We start from the raw sequence: 6,368 nt of genomic DNA, 5'->3' as shown, positions 1-6,368 counted from the left end.
GTTGCAACGTTCATGAGTGCTTATGAATATGATTTGAGCATTGGATTAAACCCACGCTCACTTGGATCACTACATGAATTGTATCACGAGTGATTGGTGAGACGATAACATCTTATATTCTTGAAACCGAGATGTGTGAGTTGTATCTTGCGAATCGGTTGCACATTGATAATATGTAAACGCACTAGTAACTTGGTGTTATAAAACATATTGTTGTGTGTGATTTGGTGCATGAGTGCAAGCGAGCATTGTATCAAAGTTTATCCATTCCTTTTATTCAAAGTAGGATAAAGGCGATATCTTTGGGCCCCTCGATGGTTTAGTGATGACAAACGTAAATGCTCGGCCGGGCTAGGGCTAATTTGATTTGTTCAATTAGTCTGTCGTCATAAATCAGAAATCAAGAAGTAGTACAAAGAGAATGATTTGAAATCATATCTCATATGATATCTAGAATGGAGGAATATATGATCCCTTATTTAAGGACATGCGTATCTGATAGGATCAGAGTTGACAGCGGCTTTGGAAAGCTATAATTGCAGATCAGGATCTGAAGTCATATGCATAGTAGTTATTAGACTTATCCAAGTGGGAGACTGTTGGATTAATGTCAAAGTCCATAACTATTTTGGTATATTATAAGAATAATATATTAAAGGAGAAATCAAATTGTTTAATTAATATTAGTCAAGAATTAATTGGTAATTAGTTTTGTGACTAAAAGAGATTAATTAAACTTAAGGGACTGGAATTGTAATTATAAGATAATTGCAATTTGGGCCATGGATTGTCTTAAATCAAGAGGTGGACGAATTCTTATGGGAAGCCCATAAGGAAATCTTCCAAGGGCTTGATTAAAGGAGTCTATGGGTTGCTTAGGGCTTAAGCAACCAAATTAGGGTTTCCTTGTTAGATAACCCTAATAGCCTCACTATATATAGAACCCTTAAGGCTCAAAAACGTGGTCAATCAACCTTCTAGGGTTAAAACACGTTTTGGGCAGCCTCCATCCTCTCTCCTCTTCATCCTCTTGCTTATGGTGTTTGTGAACCATTAGAGGAGTGACACTTGTGACTCTAAGCCTTCCAAAGTCAATTCAAGGAGGAATTGGGATTGTTATTGCTACATAACAATCAAGGTAATATCATAAACCTAATTATATGTTAATATTGATTTCCATATGCTAGAATTAGGGTTTATATGTTGGATTAGTGTCTAAGTCCATAACTATTTTGGTATGCACTTGACCCGATTATGAGCATGGTCCTTTTGGGTTGCCTTCACCATAGCAATATGTAGGATGATTTAAGGAGAGAAAGGTTTAAATATGATTTATTAATATATCATGAGAATAATATATTAAAGGAGAAATCATATTGTTTAATTAATATTAGTCAATAATTAATTGATAATTAATTTTGTGACTAAAAGAGATTAATTAAACTTAGGGGACTGAAGTTGTAATTATAAGATAATTATAATTGAGCTATGGATCACCTAATAATATATAGGTTGGACGAATTCTATGGGAAGCCCATTAGAAGTCGTCCAAGGGATATGTTTAAGGAGTCCATGGGCTGCTTAGGGCCTAAGCAGTCAGATTAGGGTTTCCTAGTTGTAAACCCTAATAGCCTACATGTATATAAAGGGCCCCTATGCCCCAAAAACGTGAACAAGTCTTCCATTAGGGTTTCCAGCCGTTTTTGGGCAGCCTCTCTTCTTCTCCTCTTCATCCAAGTTGTATATGGTGTTTGTGACTCCATTAGAGGTGCAGCACTTGAGGCACTAAGCTTTCTAAGGCCAATCCAAGCAAGGAATTGATTGTTATTGCTAAATAACAATCAAAGGTAATTCTCTAAACCCTAATTCAGTTTATAATATGTTAGATCTAAGTTTATTAGTCTTGGATTCAAAGCATGTACAATAGAGAAACCTAGATCCAAGCATTAGGGTTTGTATGAGCACATATGATTGTTCTTATGCCTAAAACCCATCAGTGGTATCAGAGCCTTGATTGGTTTCAGTTGTATTTGATGCTTATATGTTTTATGAATTTGACAAATTAGGGTTAATGGCATGTAAACCCTAAGGCATGGTGTTTTTCGCAAATTAGGGTTGCAAAACCCTAGTTGGCGATTTTTGATAGGGTTCTTAAATTTTTTTGCCTAGCCTCCAAATTTCGATATTAGGGTTAGGAAACCCTAGGGATTTCAAAAATCCCTTGCCCCCTAAGATAAGATCCCAAGATTTTAGGGATTTGGATATTGCATATCTTGTAATTATCTTTTAAATGTTTAAATTTGGTAATTAAAGATTTTGAATATCCCATCCCATAATTTCGAATTCTAGGGGATTTAAGGGATTAGGTTAAATTAATTGTTTAATTTAAAAGATATCCTTACCTAAGTAAAAGATAATTGTCAATTTAATTAGATAATAATTTCCTTATATGATAAACTTGATTTATTTGAATTATTTGATAGATTATCTTGCAAGAAGTTGAATTAGGTCATATTTAGATAATTACCGATTAATTGGTTAATTATTATTATTTGTAATTAGATCTAGAATGTTCTTGCTTATGTTTTGAAAAGTTTCAAAACTTGCCTTCAAGTTTTGGAATTTAAATTGTTTGACTAAAAGTTTAATTTTGAAATGTTAAATTCTAAAACCCTAGCAATTTGAAAAGTTCAAATCACACCCTTATGGTTTTGTTAATTAATTAAAGTGTATAATTAAAAGTGATTTAATAAACCCATAAAGTTTTTAGTTTACATTTAATTAAATTAAAAGTATAATTTTACTAAATTAAACCACCTAGTATTTTAAAAGTGTAAAATACACCCTATACTATATATAACATTAAAAGTCTAATATTATATATATGTATGAGTAAAAGGTCAGTCTTACCGTTAGTAGGCCTCATTCACGAAGCTGGTCTATAAGGGGTGTTTAAGGAAATTGCCTATAAAATGGCGATTGAATGGGTATCCACTCTTACCCACCGCACTCTTGACTAGTGGAGGGTCGTTAGCCGAACGGGTAGGATAGGACAGAAACCTTCCATTATAAGTATAATGAAGTACAAAGTAAGTAAATGCCTTTTCAAATTCCCAAATCATAGTTACTATAGGAAAAATGTGAAATTGTATGCTAATCCATAGAATTACACTTCGTACCCCTGTCAAACGTTAGTGGAGCGTGTGTGGTTAACCGACACACTAATTTGGGGATGACATTGGTAGCGAAGGGTGACTCGATGTTTGTCATAGATCAATGGAGCGTGTGTGGCTAACCGGCACATTGCTTAGGTGATTGTAGCATTGGGTGCACCACGTGATTCGTATGGTTATTCACACCTTGTTTGTGATCCTCGGCATCCCAGTCACAAATAGTAGGGCATAATCTAGATTAAACATGCCATTGAAAAGTTCAATGAATCTCAAAAGATCTAGGAGTTTCAATTCATTTAAAACTTAATCTTCCTTTTCGTTTTTCATGGTGGAAATTGGTAAATCGTCATTTACCTACCTTCAAATATTTTGCAACTAGATTACGACATCCCTTTTCTAGGTTGTAGAATATTGTGTTGGATCCTAGCTTGATGTTTCATTTGGGTGTTACATCAAGAAGTCTAATCAACATAACTTGAATTTTCTCCCGTTTTGTAGATGTCTGAATCTTACAATGGTCTTCCCAAATCCTTTGGAACAAGCTTTCCAAATGAAGATGACGTTCCGAGATACGATCAAGGAAATGAGAGTCATGCTTCACTTCCTCCACCTCCTCCAATCGTTCTCCCTGACCCACATGTTCAAAGGCTTGAAAAGTTCAAGCTCACTCAAGCCCTTTTGGCAAGTAAACACGAAGATGGGAAACCTGTGTGTGCACACGTCTTAGAGATGAAGTCACACATTGATAGGTTAAGCATGTTGGGTGTCGAGATTTCAAGTGAGTTGGCTGCTGACTGGGTTCTTCAGTCACTTCCTGAATCATATAGTGAGTTCGTTAGAGAGTACTATATGATGGATCACGACGTGACCCTCATTAATCTCACTTATTTGCTTATAGCTGCTGAATCAGCAATGATTTGGCGTGCTGGTCAAGCAAAATTGTCTGGTGAATCAAACTCCCAAACTTCAATGGACACTGGCAACATTGGAAGTGCAGAAAGAACTAAGTCTGTGATTGTCCGATGTGCTGTGCCAAAGGAGTCCATTTGCTTTTATTTCCAAGAGAAGGGGCATTGGAGACGAAGTTGCCCTAACTACCTGAGAGATCTAAGAGATGGGAGAGTCAAGAAGTATGGCTCTACTTCAGGTAAAAATCCATTATCTAACTCTTTTAAGTTCCTATTCTAGATTCTTAATACATGATGTAATAAGATTACATTTTGATGTTTTGTAGGATCAAAGAAAAGAGAGGAAGCTTGAGGGAAGAAGTGAGCTGAATCTAATCATGAAGAAATGGATTTTCGATCGCATTACTTGAAGAATGGATTCTTGAGCTACTACTTGGAGTTAGAATAGATTGTTAAGAAATATGTAATAACATAGTTTTTCAATTGAATTGCATTGTAAGGACAAAATTTTTCCGCAATAAAATGAATTTTGATTTTATCTTATTTATTTATCCTTGCAATGGCATGTATGAAAAATTGATGTTTGAATGTTTCTATTATTAGCAATAACGGATTTGATTCTTAATTATGTTATTTGTGGACATATCAAAAGTTTACCAAATAGGGAGAGTTTCTCATCGCCTAAGTTTCAATTGGACAGAAACTTGAAATCATGCAATGTGTATTGTATGATGAATGAAAAACTTTCACATTTGGGAAACTTAGACTAATTCTTTGACAAAGTGTCAATTGAAGGACTAGGAGATCGAGTACACTAGGTCGTACGTTGATCAAGTCTACCACAAGAGTGACAAAGATATTCGTCATAATTTACTAATGTTTAGTAAATATGGTTATACTTATAAGATTGAGTATAATTCTGAGTTAACTGAAATAGTTTCAATCAATAGCAGAACGAATAAGAAGAATCAAGAAGGCAGAAAGATAAAAGTTTCTCCATTCTAAGAAGAAGGGAGAGTACCTTTTATTGTGTTTTATGATGAAGTCTTAATGATTAAGAACCATATCTCAATTGATCCTCTAAGTGAGTCTTAGTCCATTTGCATGTCTAAGAAGAGGAATCGAGAATTGTAGAAATGGTTAAATCAATAAGTCAATCATACTTCGTTCCATTATCAAGACTTAGAGTCAAGATTGTGACATTGAGTGACAAGTCTTAAGTAGGTTTATAACACTCATCAAATGTGGAATTTGAAAAAGTTTTCTTAGTCTTGCACATTAGAAATTGGTAAGTTGTGATGTCTTGGATAAGACAAAGACCAACTAGGACCAATTTGTGAAGTGTTTTGTCTTGATAAGAACTACACTAACTCTTGAATATTTGCTTTGTCAAGAAATGTTTCTTGACAAGAGAATCTTATATATCAAGGAGTCAGTGGGAGTCTTAATGCTCTTGAAAGGTTTCAAGAACAAATCAAGAATAAACCTTATAGATCATCACTAGCACACGACTTGAGGTTTACAACCTGTCGTACTGACACTATCTTGTTTATGTGCCATTCCAATTGAGTTAGTTGCGTATGTGAGTTCTATGAGTTCTCATTTGAATGCATACTAGAGCCTTAGTCGATGTAAAGTACATTGATATGTAAGGACAAGTTACTAAACTACTTGGAAGACATGGTGGGCACTCTTGATACCATAGGGCAAGAAATTAAGATTAAGAAAGTTCAGTCTATATGAGTTTGGATTTGTCGCAAACCTTGGTTTTGGCAAATTCACATGGATAGGAACCCATACACCATAAAATCTAAGTGTCATAAGATTCCCTCCTTCATGAAAATGACTGTGAGGAAATACTTTCACTAAGAGAGGTTTTAAGAAGATAGCAATTGTGAAAATTGTATTCTCACATTCGATTATGGTTACGACATCCCTTTCCATAGTTCGAATTGTGAGATTTGGCAATTAGTTTGAACATTTAGACTTTATGTTACTAAGTTCCAAATGAGCTATCTAAGGTGAAGGTGTATAAGTTTAAGAAGCTTAGATAAAGGCTTATCGAAGCATCTGGTATTAGAAATCTGAATTTCAGAAATTCAATAGGCTTTGTTTTCTGGAAGTTCATTTGTTCTCTAAATACATGTCAAAGCTAGTGGGAGCATAAGTGTTATGATTATTATGGCAGGTATTGCAAGTTAGCAATATTAATTATAGAAAAACAAAGATTCAATTTGCAAAGTTGCATGGGTTGAAAAGTTGTTTTGATATAATTAAGGGAGAGAAT

This window comes from Lactuca saligna, chromosome 3 (genome assembly GCF_052625555.1).
Source record: "Lactuca saligna cultivar CGN05327 chromosome 3, ASM5262555v1, whole genome shotgun sequence".
In the NCBI taxonomy this organism is placed as follows: Eukaryota; Viridiplantae; Streptophyta; class Magnoliopsida; order Asterales; family Asteraceae; genus Lactuca; species Lactuca saligna.
Note: the sequence above shows the minus strand (reverse complement) of the source record.